General features: G+C 45.5%; 1 pseudogene; it reads right to left on the bottom strand.

The window, feature by feature from the left end:
- Positions 1-2,563: 2,563 nt before the first annotated feature.
- LOC149362400 (uncharacterized) lies at positions 2,564-8,848 on the bottom strand (annotated as a pseudogene).
- Between the last annotated feature and the right edge of the window lie 11,105 nt (positions 8,849-19,953).

Below are 19,953 nucleotides of genomic sequence, written 5' to 3'. Positions count from 1 at the left end.
TATCCTTCGATAGTGAAAGCAGTTTCATGCGCTGATTTGCTCATAAGTAGCATAGTTGGATAGATTGACACCGGCCAATGTGGCTGACATGACCGTGGAGGTGCGGCTAGTTTTGTAAACATTTGGCGCTAGAAGCTGCCCATGTGCTCATTTCACTCAGTCAAAGGCCCCGTCATTAAATCTTGCTGCGGCAACTACTGCACTTGTCTGTTACATCCGGTTTGTTAAAGAATACGCAATTTTGTTCGCTCGCTTTGTATGTAACTTGCAAAAACGCTGGAGTGGTTTCAATGAAATCTTTAAAAGTGCTTTAAAAAATCTAAATTTCGCATGATAGCTCTTCACCTTGGCAACAGCAATAATACTGGTTTTAATAGACCCTGTAATTTGGCAGTGTTATGCTGGTACTTGAGTAAAAAGGTAGTGCAAAGAAAGACAAACACAGGAGGAACACGTGACAAACAGAAGCGTTCATGTTTGTCGTGTCTTCCTGTGTTCGTCTTTTTTTGCGCTACCTTTTTATTCAAGTATGTGTCACCAACTCGCCCAGCAACAAGTTTTATTGATTTATGCTGACACTCTACACAACTTCAGAGAAGCAGTGATAATGGCAGGTCTTCTGAGGACACGCGCAGAGTATGAATAGAGGGCTCTTGTTCTTTTGTAGCACAGTGAAGAAACAAAACGAGTGGAAATTCTCTCGGGATGACATTGCAGTACTGTGATTCACCTTTGTTATGGTAGCAAGTGTAAGGTGCGATAAGTTTAAAAGCGCCGTAAATTCTTCAGGGCATACTGCTCTGCTGGGCCACTCATAGCAAGTAGCGGCGCCACTAACTTCCTCAACACAGGGCAATCATTCCGTAGGAATATAGGCATGTCATTCCGTAGGAAAGTATTGATTAAATGAATATGAATGTCCGATCGGACCATGTCCTGCTATGCAAAAATTATCAGCAAGTTCAGTGCCGCGTTACTAGACTTCAGTGTACAAGGATTAGTGCGGTAATATCTGGAAGAAGCTTATGAATACGCGTATAGCAACGGTACGAGTACTACACCTTCTGGCACTCAGAATAAAACAACCAGGAGTGATAACGACGCACTACTTATGACCATTGACTGCTTATGAGCGCTAAAAAATCCCTCCACCCAAAGGGGCAATTTACATTACCAAGACGAGATACCATTGGTGTAACATCGCCCCACCCCCCTCTGACATTCATGCCCAATGTGAATGGGGGGTGTATATATAGAATAAACGTGCACCCACTCATTTATTCAGTGCCAAAAACTGCTATAACGTCTAGGAAAGTGGCCTCTATTTGAAAAGAATGGTTAATGTCATATGCAGTGTCATGATCTTTGTTGTGTTGCACTAGAGGGCATTCAACGGAAACCGGGCGGAACAAAAGCGAAAAAAACTAATTCTGATGGAGTACACAAATTGTGAATTGTAGAGGTCAACTTCCCGAAGCGACAAGTGGGATATGAAACATGCCGTAGTGGAGGGCTCCTGGCTAAATTAGACCACCCGGGGTTCTTAGAACACGTGCAGAGATCTCAAAGCAGCATCGAAATACGGCCGAAGCGGATAGGATCGAAAGGATTGAAATCAGCAGCGAATGAGCCGCGGTGGCGGGTTCTGATGAACTGCTTCGCAGGAACACGGAGCAAAGAAATATACAATTGGCTGCGATCGCCATCTTTGTAGGGGGGGGGGGGGGGATTTGTTAAACAATGTCACCGAAATAAAGGAAGCGGCTTGATCTGCTTAGCGTTTTAGTATATCATTAGTAATACATAGCAACATTAGCTAAAAATAAAAGTTTTTATTTGAAAAAATTCCACACAATTTTCTACACACAGGGTTTATTCAGTAATAGCGTATTTCTGAACGTAAATAAACCCTGCCCATTGGTCTCTCATCCCGTAGCCAAATTGACGCAATCGTTGTGCTGAAGTTTCGGAGCTTTCTTGGCGTGAACACAGCGTAAAGAATGCACTGGTCAAATTTTTTAGGGGAATCCCCGAAGGTGGAGTAGATTTGTAATAAGGGAGTAATTACTCATTGGCATCCACCCGAGCGCAGCCATACGGCTACAAAGGAAAGCTATACAGCTTTCTCAGAAACTTCGTAGTTAAAGAAAAATTCGTCCTGGTCCGGGGATCGAACCCAGGACCACCGCTTCACCGGATCAGTAGCTCTACCAATTGAGCTAACCAGGACGGCAAGCTTATGGTAGGACGAGAGCGAATTGATCAATAACTCGAAGTGGGAACTGTGTTGGTCAAATTTTTTTTAGGGGAATCCCCCAAGGTTCCCACTTCCAGTTATTGATCAATTCGCTCTCGCCCTACCATAAGCTTGCCGTCCCGGTTAGCTCAGTTGGTAGAGCGACTGCTCCGGTGAAGCGGTGGTCCCGGGTTCGAACCCCGGACCAGGACGAATTTTTCTTTAACTACGAAGTTTCTGAGAAAGCTGCATAGCTTTCCTTTGTAGCCGTATGGCTGCGCTTGGGTGGATGCCAATGAGTAATTACTCCCTTATTAAAGAATGCACTCATTGGCAGCTTTCGTCGTACATCAGATCGTACACGAACTCGCAGCAGGTGGTGTCTTCACCCAGACCCTCGTCAGTGACCCAATAGGTGCAGCCATTGCCTGCGTTATTGCGTAAAAGAAAAATGAAGCATGACAGCAATGCACCTGTGTATACATTTAAGTGTGCCCGTTATGTATTCGCAATATCGAAGTATAAAGTTCTTATCGATATGGGCCCAGTACTTACATAACTGAAAACGCTAACGAGGACACCCGCCTGCGACTTTAGAGTAAAATAGGTTGTGACTAGGAAGCAGTACAGATCATATGCGCGAGTGACTCCATTTCTCGCACTCGCTTGAATACCCATGTCCGCAAACGAAAAACACGCCAAATGTACGTTGAAGGTGTCCTGGTATAATTTGGCTCACGAAGAGGACTTTGCCACTCCACCGCAACTCCCCGAGGAAGCAATTTGTTTTATTCAACGTCTGGACCAGTACGCAGAACAGTCACTGCCTTTATTATAAACAAAGGCAGGACGGCTGTATTCACGGGTGCGATTATTTAAATAAGAAACTCAGCGCCAGCACTACAACCGACCTCTGCCACCCTTAGTAATATTGCGAACTTCGTGGCTTTGAAGAGGAAAGAATAGCTCGGTGAATCAATCAGTCACTTAATATTGCCACTTAATATTGCGGTGGCAAGCAGGGCCTAACCGGTTCTACTTCTGAAGTAATGACTGCATTTTCTTTGCAATTTCAAGCACCTCTATATACCTAAACCCTTCATAATTCTGCACAGATCAAAACGCTACATTCGCCAATCTAACCTTCGACACGCACTGGATGGGTGCAGTTTTATTTTTTAGGTTATTAGGTTGTGGGTAGCCTGTTCTGGGTGCAGTCTCCTCTCGAAATAAACAGTCGCTTTCTGCTTTAAATTTAATTACGTAATTTAATTTAACATAATGGGAGTGCTTTTTCGTACGCTGCACAAAATCAAGCTTTATTAAACTCGAAGTGATTTCTCTTCTTTTCTACACGTGGTAACGATTGAATGAAAGCAACCATTTTTCACACGCACACGAAGGTTACGCTTTTATATTTGACAACAAGCATTCCCTGAGCACACCCGACATCGGGTAGGGCAGTCGTTTAACTCAAGAAAACGCATTTAAACACCAACACAAAAACCGAAAAGTGCTTGAGTGAGAAAATTCAGGCTCACCGTTATCGATGTAGCTGTGTCTAAACACCTTGCACTTGGCGCAGTCCCTGTACGCTACAGTGAGGTTAATCGGTGGGGCAGAACCTTAAAAAAAAAAGATCGCGACTTCCTTTCATAAGGGTGACTTTAGACAGGAATAAAAGATTTAAAACTGCACAGCGCAAAGAGTCTAAGAAGTCGACTTCAACGTTCCTGTCATCACTTTTCATGTCCTATGCAAATGATGTTCAGCGGAGTCAGCAATCTAAACGCTCTCAGTTCCTTACCCGCGACTGAACCACCACCCCCTGCTGAAGTGCGCACTCACTCACACTACCACCACTGCTTTTCCATAGATCCCGCGCAACTTTCATTAAGCATGCTAAAGCAATCCTACTCTCCACCTTCCTGTCTATGTGTTCAGTTGAAGATGTTGGGTCTGCCTCCTAGAAAGCCTGGCTTTAGTCTGCATGTTACCGTTGACTTCAATAATCAGACGCCCCGCTAATATTCCCTGCGCTGTTGCCGTGCGTGCTGTCTTGCTGGTAGCGTGTTGCTGTCCGGTGGTGCTAGGCGTGAACTGCAACTACATCGAGGTTCTTTCTGTTTTCGCTTTAGCGCTGCCCGTTCTCACTGAAGAGAGGGCAGTTTGAAGAGCAGCCTCACCGTCTTGCGGAGCAACCTCGAGCACGTTTCCGACAGTGTACCCGGGCGAAGATACCACTGTAATGGTAGTATCTCTGAAAACAATAAAAACGCACGTTGACCACACGGAGACACTACGCGATAGCAAGGCACGCTTATCAGCGCACTACTCCGCACATCACACAACGCGTTAATCCGCAGCGCAAATAGCGCATAAGCGGCGGTAGCCTCGGTCTCGTGGAATGTCGACGTACTTCCTCGGGGCGTACGCATTTCCAAGGCTGGCCTACTATCCTTCAGGGCGGCGAAGCCAAGTTGCTGTGAATTACAGCAGGCTTCCATTGCCTGCGACATTTATGACAGCTGGGAAAGTGGCGCTTCAGTCCCCGGCACCATGAGTACGTTACAAGCAAAATTGTAACACTAAGACGAAAAGACGCAGGACGTGCCCTACCTGTTGTTGCGCACAATCCTCGCTTTCTATTAAAGGTGCACTGAATAGGAATCCAAATTCGTCTTTTTACCATGGGAACTCAATCTGCACGTTCCGAGCGTTCTTAGAAACTTCGAATTATTATCCTCTGCGGCCGATTTTCCTAATTTAAATCGGATTAAACGTCCCGGCTCCCACCTTTTTTTTAACTCGCCGTAGACGGTAGGAGGAGGAGTCAACTAACGCGTGAAGTGCCTCTCAGGCAGTCGCGTGGCGGCTTCGCTTTCGCTTTTTTTTACCGTCTGCGGTGCCTTCAAAGAAAGGCGGGAGCCGGTACGTTTAATCCGATTTAGGGAAATTGGCCACACAGGAGAATATTTCGAAATTTCTAAGAATGTTCGGAACGTGTAGATCGAGTTCCCGCGATAAAACGACGTGTCCGGATTCCTCTTCAGTGCACCTTTAAGTATTAACAGACCGTCACGCAACTGTACTTTAGTGCGACTGTAGGGAACATTTGTCTTCAGCTTTCGCTTTCGTAGGCATTTGCAACGCGCAAAGCGGAGGTCAGAAGTCTCCTGCAGTGATGGAAGCCCTTCCGTGCTCCAAAAAGCCACAGTTCCGTTCCAGGAAGTAGAGTTGTCCCCTTCCTCCTTGCAACGAAAGCGGTCGGACGATTGACCGGAAAAGTTTTCACTTAATAATTTTTTCCCCTCAAAAAAGTACCAAGAATCTTCAATCATGACTCATTTTTGTGAAATATGTTTTTAATTTGACTAGCTTTCTTTTTCGTACTTATTTTGCTTTCGCCATCACAACACTCGCCTGCTATAGCTTTGCACGGGGTAGTTAATGAAGTTGGCGGCAAACCATGTTCTCACGCATTTTGTTTTTACTGACGACAGGGCACGGGGCCTTAGCCACGACATAACTCGAAACTGCACGCTCCAGTAAGCTTAAAATAATTGATTGTAGCATTCTTTTACGAGTGGAATTTCCGTTCTGGTTTCCGTAGGCTGTGGTATAGAAGGCGAATACACCGAACCACAAAAGATCATGTGCTCTGCAAGAACAGTGAGTTTCTGTTAAGGAACCAGGCTTATGGAGTTTCTGTGATTTGCGCCAGATGACGTAGCAGCGATTGCTTTGCTATTTTGAGAGTGAATGCGTCTTGCGGCGGTTTTGGTACTGACTGGTCACAGGCAACGGAAATCAAAACCAATATTCTGAGCGAAAAACAGTGCTGTAATAAATAATTGAAAGCACACTAAAGGAAACATAATTTAAATATTTGTCGTTCCATGCGCGCTGTTAGCAGTAAAAAGAAAACAACACAAAGGTTGAAAGTTAGCATTGCCTACGTCTTTAATACTCCAGGTTGGTGCAAAAATGCTAAGGGGGGTAGTCGGTAGAGGTTTAGAGGCTTAACATCTGTGCCGTGAAGGGGTTCATAAATACATGGCTTGCGAAACAGTACCAAATTAGCCCTTTCCAATTCACATTTCCGCTCTCTTTTTGTCAAACACGAAGCAACCTGAACCAAAAGGAACCAATAATTATGATAACAAACAGGCTGCGTTGTATCCATACGCTCATAGCTTAAGAAGCCAAAATAAAAGTGCAAAGAAGAACAAAAGAAATGGAGTACTCACAGCACGCCATCGGCGCCGTACGTAAAAGGCGCGTTAACTTGAGAGTCAACGATGGGCCCCGTTGGACCGGCCGCGATGCATTTTGCTTCACCTCAGAGAAAGGGTCGCTTTTGTAATTTCCATAGATCTGGTGCATGCGGGTCTTGAAGGGAAAGCACTGAAAAGTAGAAAATCTATATAGAAACGTCACAGATCCTATTCGGCGGCCATATGCATCCACATTAGGTATTGAATATGAGTACGTGCTGATTTGCAACAGTGAGATAGCTTCGAAAGACGACGAATCAAACGACCGGTGTAAAGAAGACGACCGGCATACGCGCGAGCCGCATGGCCATCGCCTACTGCGCACTCCTGGCCAGACTACCTGATCTCGGACTGCTGTTGACCCTGCTCCCGTTCCGAAGCTTTCTCAAATAAATACCACCTTACACAGGTAATAATGCAGGGCAAAATTTCAAGTGGCGTGCATTCTCAGCACAGCAGATTTATACGTGCCTTTTTATTCTGCAAAAAGAAACTAACAAAGAAAGCACGAATAAACATTAAATGAAAGCTTGAAACAAGAACGCCATGACGCATTCACAACTGCACACGCGTGTCTTTTGAGCGGCTGTCACCTAGTTTATTTTAGCGCTCTTGCACTCTTAGTGGCCATTCATCGCATTTAGCCGTTATGTGTTATGGCGACAGGTAGCCTGAATTTGTTGGGCCACAGCATAGAGGGTAACTGCGTTTTCGAAATTCTAAATACTGATATGGATATTACTTTTGGTGGGTGGATATTACACGCCTCGTAGTAATTAACGATCTTAACAGTAATAGTTATAAAGTTAACTATTCGATACTAGTTAATCATCCTGCTTTTTAGTGCGTCTTAGCTGCATGCTGATGTACTAGACCACTAACTATGCTATGCTGAAGAAATCGTTGTTATAACTTAAAAAACCTATTTTTAAAAAATTGTGTAAAGTCTTAGGTGAAACACCCTATATACACACATATGCATACATAACATATCCTTTGTCTTCAGCAGGACCGGCGTGCTGTCTAACTTTTCCACGCAGTTTGACTCGGTGCAATGATAAGCGAGCTATCTTGCTTTGTTCACCAAACAATATGTGCATCGGTCATTCCCTAAACCTTTCATTTATGCAACCTACCCGTAAGACCAATAAAAGCCGACTGACGCCTGAGTAATTTTATATACTACAGTAAAGCACGGCAGGACACGGCGATCGTGGAGTGCAGCGCGTTTTGCAGTTCTCACTTCGGACTTTTTGTCCGATGATTTTTAAGCACGCAAAAAAGCCCTCGCATCTCCACTGTGGCAAATAAACACCGGAATATGCAACCCGGCACATTTCAGAGATGAGGATTAATTCGAATTTCGTGTGATTTTTTATTCACCACAGGAAAGCCTCGGAACGCGGAATTTCTCTCATTGCTTCTGCACAGAGATGAGGGCGCTGCGACTTTTGCCCTTCTCAGCGTTATCTGGTAGCCTTTGTGGGTAACAAAGCTATTATTTATTGGTGAGACCCAAGTGGGAAGTGATTTTCCGGTGCTGCATCACTGTGCGCCAGCGCTGTGGCGCGCTTTTCATTTCACCCAGTTTACTTTTCCTGCGCCACAGCATTTTGTCTAGCCACACTGGTCTTTAGGCATAGTTCGCCTATGTTAGACGGCACTGCCGGTTTCATCAATCGACAGCGAATGAGCGATTGCAAGAGAAGTGAGGTCTCACTCCAAGACAGAAAAGGAGGAAAGTGGGATAGAGGACACACTATGATTCGTGGCGTTCTAACATACCTTAAAATGCAAAAAGAAAAATTCGGGGATATTAACGCGTAGAAGACATTACTGACGTCTTTCAAAGCGGCAGACTAGATAAAACGGTAAGCAAAATGTAATCATAGGATTGAAACAAAGCGGCTGCAGAATACAGGCTAGGAAGCGGTCTGCAACGTGGTGGTCTTGGCAGCTACGAGATACATGCTATGGGAGGCAATGAGAAATACTAGTGGTCTGCCTCAAAGTGCCCATTTGATGACGGTCACTTTATGTATGTGTCAAGACTCAAAGGGACTCAGTTCTCAACATAGTAGGTGCGTTAATGAGGAAAAGTTAGTTTACATTTAGGACTATGCCTAATACGCGCGCATGCATCAAGCTTTGATTCTTTTCTGCTTGGAGCATTTCGCTAATGAATACAATCCTTTTCACGTCACAAAAAACAGCCACTTACGTCTCTGTCATCCTGATAGGCACCCAGAGCAGGGTTCAGGTCAAGTCTCACATCGCTCGCAGCTGCGCTAGCAACAGTGAACACAATCGCAGCTAGAGCAACTGAGAGACTCATTGCTTACGTGATTTCCTGCAGCACACATAATGTTCGTAGGAAGCGCAGCAGTTTATATAGCGTGTGTTCGATCTAGGGCGATTTGGCCACGTGCCGCAGCGTAAGGGATACGTTGAACTTATCGTTGTGTTGGGCCTATTCCGTTGACCTGGTCAACGCGAGAGTTTTTGTGACGCACGTAGAGACTAAATATCTAATATTTTCTGATTCAAGTTTTGTTAAACGCTATTTGCAACCACGTTGTCACAAACGAGCACCTAGCGCCGATGTCATGAAGCAGAAGCAATTCGTCGTCCACGTCGCATCAGGGGACGTTTTGAGACCAAGGCTGGTAACGTCACGAAATATGCATTGACCTGGAGTTCAGTAAGCAGAGCAGGGCAGCGTACAAATCATCGCGCCCATATACACGCGTTTCGCACAACAAAAAGTAGGCGAGAAACAGAAACGGCACATAGCCAACCATCGCACCAACGAAGCGCACTGGTAGACGTTCTGGTGAATTAATGGAAAAACATCGATCATACGAACGAACAGGAAATTAGCTACGCAGCACGTCATCATTTCTTAATGATTTCGTGAATCGGCCAGCGCCGTGGCTTGTACCACTGGAGTAAACTCCAGTAATTTGCGTAATTATTGGTAAAACGGGACTGGTACCCCATCGCGAGCAGACCCAATATACCCTTTTTGGCCAAGCGGCTATTAAAATAATTAATTAGCAACCAAACGGCTGAGATTAAAATAATATCATGTGAATTCTGTCACATCACAATCGCTCCAAAAAGCAGTAATCTAAACAAAACTTGTTGTTGGCTAATTGGTAAACCATGCTTTCAGAGGAACCAGCACAAAAGAAGGACAACAGACAAGGACGAAGAAGGACGACACGGAGAGAGGCGCTGTCCTCGTCGTCCTTCTTCTTCCTTGTCCGTTGTGCTTTTTTGGTGCTGGTTCCTCTGAAAGTAATCTAAACGTGCCTAAATATTGGATATATAGCAGAGGGTATTTGTAGGGCAGTTTATTGGGCAGGGTCAGACTGCACTCAGCTTCGCAGCGGTGGCTCTGTGATTTGGTCACTCGACTGCCGAGCGTGAGTAGGCGGGTGCAATGCAGGCCTCGGCAGCCGCTTTTCGATGGAGGCGAACCGTAAGGTGCCCGTGTACTGTGCGATGTCAGTGCAGGTTCAAGAAACGCAGGTGGTAGAGATTATTCCAGAGCCCTCCACTACGGCACCCCACATAGCCCATGCCACTTTGGTACTTTAAACCCCAACCATACCATACCATACCATACCATACCATACCATACGAGGCCATGTCATGCAATGCCCTACCATACCATACCATACCATACCATACCATACCATACCATACCATACCATACCATACCATACCATACCATACCATACCATACCATACCATACCATACCATAGGATGCAGTGCCATACCATACCATAAGCGTATTTACCATACAGAGCATGAAAACATCTTTATCATGACGACAGAACTAAAACTGCAAAGTTACACTATTTTTTCCCTTTTACTGCAATGCACTCAAAGTTACGGAGGTGTGCAATAAAAAATGGCCGCTAAATGATAATGTTCAATAAAGATTTCTCTCTCTCTCTCTCTCGCAGCCTGTAGGCACTAATCAGTTCTTTCCTGTGTACGTAACATTCTTATCTGGTCCCAGAAGTGCCGTAGAGGACTGATGTACACCAGTCTGTCAATACGGAACAAACTCAATCGCTTAAGTTGAGCGACCTTCACTGCCTTAGAGCAGGGGTTCTCAAACTGGGTTCCGCGGAACACAGGGGTTCCGCGGGCTGTCTTCTTGTGTTCCGCGAGAACCCTCACCGGCCCTGACCCGGCAGCTGATATGAGACTGGCTCTTAGTGCTACTGAGCCACGCTTTGACTTGCTCTTAAAAGGGAAGCAGTACCACCCATCACATTAGTATTTGTATTAATCTGTGCAATAAACATTTAAGTTTTGCAACTCTCTCTTTGCAAAAATGCACTCGACAACATTGCTGGTAAGTGAAAGCGTGGGGGGGGGGGGGGGGTTCCCTGGAACTTATTGAAGGCTTTTGGGGTTCCTCCAAGCAAATAAGTTTGAGAACCCCTGCCTTAGAGAATCTAATGAAGATGCTTCAGAATGGTCTAACTGTGAATTCGAGGCTTATGAGAACCGCTTATACCGCTGAAACAGTGTCTTTAATTTGAAAGGGTAGCCCGTTGAGGCTTTCCAAGTTTCTACTTCACGCCTGACATTCTTCATAATGAGGACGCAATAAGCAAAACAGCTGGGAACGAAATCGTTTATTCGTGGCACGACCTGCGGAAATTAGCTTTTCTATCGCGAACAGTGGCTGCCATTGGTTTCGTTTGGCTTGTGGCGCTATGAGCGACGCTATTTCCAGCGTCATAGTCCCGTAATTTCAGCTTAGCCGCAGTTTTGAGCTTCTTTTACATTATTGTCATCCTGAGGCTAACTACGTACAGTCTTTGCCAAAAGTAACCGAGCAACAGGTTCTTGCTTCTCAAACTTATAACGGAGCATTTACAGCACCCTTAAAGACCGAACGGTGCTATAATGTAAGGTCAAGGTCTCACCTGTCTATACACAGAATCAGAGCTTAAGGGCTGCCATGAGTGCTTCGCTACGCGGCTAAGAAACAAACCACCCTGCCGGGTTACTTTTGGCAAAGACTGTACATCACAGAACAAAGCCCTCTCCACACACCGTCATTTGGCCCTGTCCTTTTATATGCATGACTACAAATAGCTGATCTGCTAAATCTAATAAGGGAATAATTACGCGTTGTTATGCACCCAAGCGTAGCCTTACGGTTGCAAAGAAAAGGTATACAGCTTCTACAGAAACATCGCAGATGAAGAAAATTTCGTCCTGGTCCGCGTTCAAGCCCGTGACCATAGCAAATGCTCAGGGAGGCGCTGGCCCCGGATTCGCACCCCGGATCAGGACGAATTTTTGTTAATAAGAAGTTGTGAATAAGAAGTTTCTTAGGAAGCTGTATATTCTTTCGTAGCCATGCGATGGCTGCGCTTGAGGCAATGCTAATGACTGACTACTCCCGTATTATAAACCTACTCCGCCTTGGGGGTGTCCCTTAAACATTGGGCCATCTTCTAAAGTTGCCGCTAGAGCTAGCAGCGTAAGTCGGAAGGCAGAGAGACATGAGGTTTATTCTTCACTTTGTCTTTTGCATTCCTGTACAATTTCCAGACCGGAGCGATAAAATCAGGCCCCCTGTAATCTCCTGCCTATACTTTCTTTGCTTAATTTCTAGGCTACAGCTATGTAGAAAAAGCCTCCGCCGGCCAGTCAGTTTTGAATGCGCCAAAAGGTAGATTTCATAGGTGACGGCGAGCTCGAAGGACAGGAGACTGTGCAGAGAGCCTGAAAGCATGAAAGTCTGGCGATAGCCTAGGGCTTCGGGCCTCAGGAGGTCCTTTGGACCCGACTCTTGGGGAGCAGCAAGCACTCTTTAGTTAGAAAAGTTGGTCTTCAAGCTTTTTTTCTAGACTTTCTTGACAAAGCTCGGGGTATGGCCTCATCGTTGGCAAATAAACACCCTGAAGAAAAATGTTTGCCTTCTTCTATCGTATTGTTAGGGAAGTGAACGAAACTCTAATGCACCCGCCGCGGCGGTTTAGTGGCTATGGCGTCCGGCTGCTGATCCCATGCTCGCGGGTTCGATACCCGGCTTCGGCGGCCGCAGTATCGATGTAGGTAAAATGAAAGAAAAAAACGTTCATGTGCTGTTCGTGTGTTCGCGTGCTAAATTAAACCAGAGCACTCCTCCAAGCGACGTTTCTCAAACCTCGCTCGTCGCTTTGAGTCGTTAAACTCCTCATATCTCAACTCTATTCTTTTCATAACACAGGCTGTTTCTCTGGAGGTCACCCAGGTTTTATTTTTTAGTTATAGACAAGGCCTCTACGGCCATGTAATGTCATTATTGGCGGAAAACAGAAATCAGGTCATGCAGTCGCTTTTAGTTATTAAACCCCACATACCACAACCCTAATCCTCCCATTATAAAGAGCCTGTTTCTCTGGTGATGACCCACATTTAACGCTTTTTGAGTTATACGAGGGGGTACCCAAAAGAAACCGGACTAAATTTTTCGGTCGGCAAAGCTTCTGTGGTACCGCGTTTTGCCACTAGGAGCGCATAGAACGAACATTCCAGAGTCAGTAAGCCGAGTGCCGTCGTTGAAGGAGGTCAGACTAGTTTAGGCAGAGTTTTAGAGTGACGACTGTTTTGTGTGAATGTCGTTTTTGCAATGGCTGATTTTAGTGAACAGCGTGCGCCGGTGAAATTCTGATTTTTGTTCGGAAAAAGTTGAACGGAAACTCTTGAAATATTAAGAAAGACGTACAAGGACGATGCTATGGGGACAACTCAAGTGTTCCTGAATCAAACCTGAATCAAAGCAACAATCATGCCAATGGAAAACTTCAAATTCACCTCGCCTCAAGAAAGCTCGTCAGGTGAAACCAAACCTCAAAACAATGCTGATTTGTTTTTCGACGTGAGAGGAGTCGTCCATTGAGAATTTGTTCCGCAGGGTCAGACAGTTAGCCAGGCGTTCTACTTCGTTGTTTTGAAAAGATTGGGCAACAGTGTGCAGTGGAAGCGGCCAGATTTGTGGTGGTCGGGTGACTGGTTTTTCCATCATTGCAATGCCCCTGCTCACACAGCCCTGTCTCTACGACACTTTTGGACCAAAAATGGCATGACCCCTATTCCTCAACCCTCATACTCTCCCGACCTTGCCCCGTGCTACTTTCTTTGTTTCTTAGAATGAAAAAATAGGTGAATGGAAAGCGTTTCGCTGATGTTGCTGAGGTGAAGAAAAAAACGACGGAGGCACTGTCAAGCATCACAAAAGATTAATTTAAACAATGTTTTGAAAAATGCAATGAAAGATTCGACAAGCATATTATTGCAAGTGGGGAATACTTTGAAGGAGATTGAAGGTCTGTGCTTAAAATGTGAACAAATAAGTTCAAACAAAAATAAGTCCGGTTTCTTTTGGGTACCCCCTCGTATGCATGGTTTATGCGGTATTGTGATAGTAGTACATACCGACGTCACAAATCAGGTCACTGTAACCATTAGAATGCGAGGCCTACACACATAAGCCGCGAAGGCGATGACTGCTTCAGCCCTCCTTCTCTTGTCTTGTCTCAAAAAGAAAAGATTCGTCTTTGAAACAGTTTGCCGCGTGTGGCTAAAGATTTTTTGGTTACTTGCTTTGTTTTAATACAGCGCAAGCATGTGCCACGGAACTGTATTTGTATACCTTCTGGCCAAGCAAAAATTTCTGTCGATGTGTAGTGCTCGTTCTGTCTTTATCCTAATTCTTTGTACCCCTGGTAAGCCCTAAGGTTTTGAATTAATAATTAACTAGTAAGCTAGCCGGTTAACTAATTTCGAATAGTTAACTTTTTGACTATCACTGTTAGGAGCCTAGAAGTTATTAGAGATGTGTAGCTAGCCGTGTGTAATAGCCATATCATGTTTCACAATTTCAAAGGCGGAATTACTTTTGGCATTGCGGCTCAAGAAAATTTTGCCTTCGCGAGCGTTGTTCGAAATGCGCATGTGAAGGCCAAAATTTTTGAGCCACAGCGTCAAAAGAAATGGCGCTTTCGAAATACTAAAAAGTGATACGCACGATACAAACATCTAATCGGAAGCAGGCGGCTGATTGTAGTATTTAGAAACTAACCATTATAAATGAATTCTGGAGCATACGGTAAACATGGTTTACGTGTTTTGAAATGTTTGCTCAATCTGGTATTAAAACGCCGCAGTAGCTAATTATTCACCTCGAAAAGTCCATTTTTAAAAAACTACGGTTCACATTCGCTGAAGAAGCATACGTATGCAGGATGCTGCACCGAAGGCATAGTAATTTTTAAAGACGCGTCGTTTAAGATTCAAAAGCCGTCTTCTTTTGTGCAGTATTGTAACCGGTGTCGGAGACGAAGAAACAACTATAGCGTGTTGACTACCTAGTTTATTTGCCTAGAATCTGAAGTCAACTTATTGTCTTTTACAGTTGAGCACCTCTTTGATTTAGAGATTTGTGCATTGCTCTGGCAGTAATCGTATTATTTTCAGAAGTTCCGAAACTGATTCTCGTCGCCATTGCACGACACATAATTTTTCACAGCAGGAAAGGAGAAAAAGTAGAGGGAAGTGAGACGCGCTCTCTTCCTTCCTTGTAAAAACTTATAAAATTTTATTCAGAAAGAGAATTAACAGATGTTACTTTCAAATGGAAGTAGGACCGGGAATTAATGTTTCTGGCAGAGTACACCACTTGTCAGTGTAGTTGCTACAAGCGGCGCTGCCTTTCCGCCACAGGTTGACACTTCTCCACAGGAATTAGGCCCGCTTTTGAGGGCAGCAACTGCATTAGTGGCCTCCTAACCTGATGCAAAGCGCGTACCGATCACATGCCTCCCCTTTCTGGAAAATGACCGGAAATCCGACGGCACAAATACTAGGGCCAAAACTAGGTGGTGCTAAACAGCCGCAAGCCTAGTCATAAAAAGTAAAAGGGCGAGAGTCGGTTCTCCACGCGATCACACCACATTATAGCGTGCGGAGATATCTATCACAGCTGCGAGCGCGCATGCGCGGACCAGCGCCGGGAAACTAACTGTAGACCAACCTCTTAGCTGCAGACGCCCGCGCCATAGGCCACGCAGACGTGCGCGCTAAAACATACCTGCATCAAAACATTAGGGTCCTACCCGGAAAGCGAGAAACCGCGGGAGGGAATGGATTATGCGTCACGTCAAGCTCTCCAGGATCTTTCTTCTTCCATGGCTTAGAAAGCTTCCGCCCGCAAGGTCGTCTTTATTTTTAGTGCGTAAGCACAACTTCACGGGCACAACTTCGCTAACTGGTTTCTATAATGCTTGACCTTGAAGATGACCAAGGGCAAACCATAAACAAAATAAATATTGCCGCGACTGGGATTCAAACCAGCGGCGGCGCGAACAGACCAGCTTCGCTGGTCGCTGCAAAATTAGGCGATAACTGACTGATTACGTCATTATAACCAGAATAAGAATCTGCCAGATACGGCGGCTCCATATAGAAAACATAACTTCGACCAGTTTGCGCAAACATTTCCGCGAAAGTTTCACGATAGTCTCCATAATGCACATTTTCGAGCACACACTGCATCCTCCAACAGTTAGGAACGCAACGAAAGACGTTTTAATCATGTTTTGGAACCAATGTTATCACAATTTAAGCGTCTGAAAATAATCGGTAACAGAATTACGCTCCAGGTCTCAGAAGAATAAAGGCGATGCTCAGAGAAACAGACTCCTTAATATACTGTTAGTGTGACACATAATGAAAATTTTCAGAAATATTAACGTGCAATTAGAAAATCATTATTTCTTACTGAATATTATACAATATATGTGCTATGCGTTGCTATTCTTCCTGGTCGAACGGTAGTCGAAGCGTGTGTGTCAATATCACTGCGTTCACCCCTTACCTTACCACCTTTCAATTTTTCGTATCGCTCATGGAAACGCTGTTTGGAGCTTCGCATTTCATTTCTACAATGTGCCCAGGATCGAGGGCAGAGCCATAGCTTCCTTCCGCGCCGAAGATCCCGGCCGCTGATTCGGTTAAATGAGCACGTCAGTTCCATCTAGAAAAATGCCTCCCATTTCAAGAGCGCTGTGGGCGGTGAGGGGAGACCATGAATAGGCAAACGAGCACATCGTTGAAAAAAAGACGCGCTCCTAGAGCTCATGGAAACCTCTTTCCAAGTGGCAACCCCTCATTCCAGTTCGCGCTGCGCACCTGTCACAAGCCTGCCAACGCTTTCTGGTGAGGCAACCGGAATGGCGAGTCCAAAATCAATTTTCATCCTGCTGGCTATTCCTTGGTGTTGCGTGAGTCGTTATTCACAGCCACAGGTGTAGCTGGAACTAGTGCGATGGACTTCACCTGCAGTACAGGCCCTCAGGCGCAGTAAGGCGCCCGACAAGCAATCGAAAAAATGCACGAAAGTTGATCAGAAAGTTATATGGGCTCTTGAAATTGACCCATCGTTGCGAAGGTGACGCTGCAGCGCAACCGACGCCATTCATTGGCGTTCCACGGATGATCGAGAGCATACCAGAACCGACAGTTACGTCTGTTACCCGGAATTACAGGCGCTACAAAAACAACAGAAGTGCGTGAACATTCACAATAGGCGCTTCAAAACCACAAATAGACAGTTTGAGTAATGATTTCAATAGTACTTAAAGTCACCGATACTTCGCTAAGTCGACATCTCTAGACTACTGCTTCAAAAAAACAAGCAAACTGAATCATTAGTAACGTCATTCAAAAAAGGGTGCTCACACTCCTGGATACAGTTTATAATGAACTACATTCCATACCTTATGGCTACTGACCGAATGGCGCGCGGTTGCCACGATCATGCGGCATGCGATGATTTTCACCATAGCCCCTTCTAATGTCAGCGTTGTCGTGCGTCGTTGAGAGGATAGTTTTGACGAACACTGTACACCAGAGGTACTTAGGAGACCCGTAGCTCCCACCGGGGTTGAAGACATGGTGTAATGGTTCAGTCCACAGAAGTGCAAATTCTCCTTCAGGACTGACATTTGATGCGATGCAACCACTCTAGACAATAGCTGCGCTATTTCTCCCAAGGCTGCAACTGAATTGTCCAATAGAATACCATTCGGCTGGAAACAATTGCATTTCCTCAGTACAGCACAGTTTCTCAGCAACCAGCAGCCTTTACACAGAAGCTTCGTGCCCTAGGACGCACTTCTTTTCTTCAGTGATCCAACTGACAATGGCAGTTTCAGCGCCTCATAGATCTCAACATACTCTTTGCACGGGAAGGAATCATCAGTTAATTTATAAAGACTATTTTTGAAAGTTACTTCAGTCTTCCTGCGAACAACCTGCATACAATAGCATCAAACCGACCAGCTCGTTTTTATGTGATTGCTTAGTTTAACGCGGCAGACTGCTGTATTAAAACTCGAAAAACAAGAGTTCAATCCCGGCCGCGGCGGTGGCATTTAAAGATTAAATGCTAGAGGTCCGTACACTGCGCGATGTCAGTGCAAGTAAAAAAAACCCACGGAGTAGAAATTATCCGGAGCTCTCCTCTACGGCGTGCCTCATAGTACGAATTGCTTAGAGACCTCAAACCCAACAAGCCTGCTGCATAAAGTGCGATTGTGCGGGGCCTAACTCCAGTTAGCGAGAATTCAAACGACGCAGGAACGAGCCACAATTGGTGCCCTATAGTCGGATACAAGTCAACAGCGGAGCGGAAGGTGCCCCTGGAAAAGCCTTCTAGCCAATGGCGTTGACCGATTCTCCCTTTTCACAGATCATTCCCCTTCATCGATCCGCTTGGGCCGGCGGCGGATGGCAGATGAGGGGGAAATAACAACTGCTTAATCGGGTTAATTACGGCGCACTGAAAACCGGTAGGTGCCAATGGCTGGAATGCCTTTCTTTAGGTGGTGGTGGAAAACATTTATTTACACATGCACTACTGGAGGTATTGCATGAGCTGACCCAGAGGGGGCCAGCCCTTACAAGTACTAGGTGGAGGTCCCTAGTTCGGGACCCCAGTGGCGTCGGCCGCCGCCCGGGCTCGCGCGACCAAGGCCCGTTGGGCCTGCAGGTCAGAGCAGCCGAGCAGGGTCGCCTCCCAGTCCTCCCGGATTGGGTTGGGGTGAGGGGGGATAGCAGGGTTGGAGGGGCAGGCCCACACCATGTGGTAAATGTCCGAAGACTTCTCCGCACAGTGCGGACAGCTGCCCGAGAAAGAAGGGTCGAAGTGTTTGAGAGCTGCCGGGCACATCAAAGTATTGGTATACAGGCGAAGCAGAAGCCGCTCCTCCGCCTTTGAGAGACCTTTACACGGGCGGGGATAAAGACCGTGGCCAGATTGATATAGTAAAACAATGTCTTTAAAGGAGTAAGCGGGAGTGAATTCGAGGTCCTGATCGTCGGGGTCGGGCATCTGCTGCTTTGGTCTTGTGTTGTATCCGACTACAGTACGCCAGTGGACCACGTGCGTGACGAGAGGACTTGCAGCGCGGAGTGACGAGTAGTGATAGGCGCTTTTTTTGGCACATGCTAGGGAAGTGCGCTTTTCGAAAAGGGCACACGGCGGCCGAAATTCGTTGAGCCCCGGCGTCGAGGGTAATCGCGGTATCGAAACTCTAAAAAGTGATATGGCTATTACTAACGGCTGGCAATAAATCTCTAATTGCATCCAAGCGGCTAAACGTAATAAATGAAAAAGTTAACTATTAAAATTAGGCGACCAGTTTAGTTAAGATAATTCGGCTGCCTTCTTATGTACGCCGACATTCTTATTGCAACGCCGTAGACGCCAAGTCTATATCTCAAAAAACCTAGATTTAAAAGTTATTGATTTCTGTCTCTGAAACAGACCAGCTGCTATAGTTCCACGCAGCTCAAGAACGAAGCGGCCAATTCCGCTCAAAGGAGGCCCTCCAGACAATGGAGTCGACAAGTTGTCGTGACGTCGCTGTTACTCGCAGTTGATTTTCTCCCTCGATCTTATAGAGATAAATTGTTTGATGATGATGCTTGCTGTGTTGTAGATTCGATATTCCTTAGTCACGTTGCTCGAGGACACTTCTGGAGATGTTAACTTTTTTTTAAGAATTAATAAAACAAAGAAAGATACAAGCAAGGAGAAAATTATGTACATTTGATTTACTCGTAGTTTTACCTGACGAAATCAGCCCTCGGTCCCACCGAAACAGCTGGTTTTAAACCCTACGTTCCCACCCTGGATGGGGACATTAAAAAATTAGGTAACTCCACAAACACCCACTCAATAAATTATTTGGAAAAAGAAAACAGAGTCAATCAGTGATTGGGGAAATAAAACTCATCTAGACAAACGCTGTACAAATATGTACACTTTCCACCATGCAGATTTCAGAGGATCCTCCCTTCCTCCCGCGAGCTTCGCGAACATTCTTGCTTTCTCGCGGGTGCGGGTTGTTTCAACC

Source organism: Amblyomma mixtum, chromosome 2 (assembly GCF_055824585.1).
Source record: "Amblyomma mixtum isolate Tamu chromosome 2, ASM5582458v1, whole genome shotgun sequence".
Taxonomy (NCBI): domain Eukaryota; kingdom Metazoa; phylum Arthropoda; class Arachnida; order Ixodida; family Ixodidae; genus Amblyomma; species Amblyomma mixtum.
Note: the sequence above shows the minus strand (reverse complement) of the source record. Positions and strands in the feature narration are given on the sequence as shown.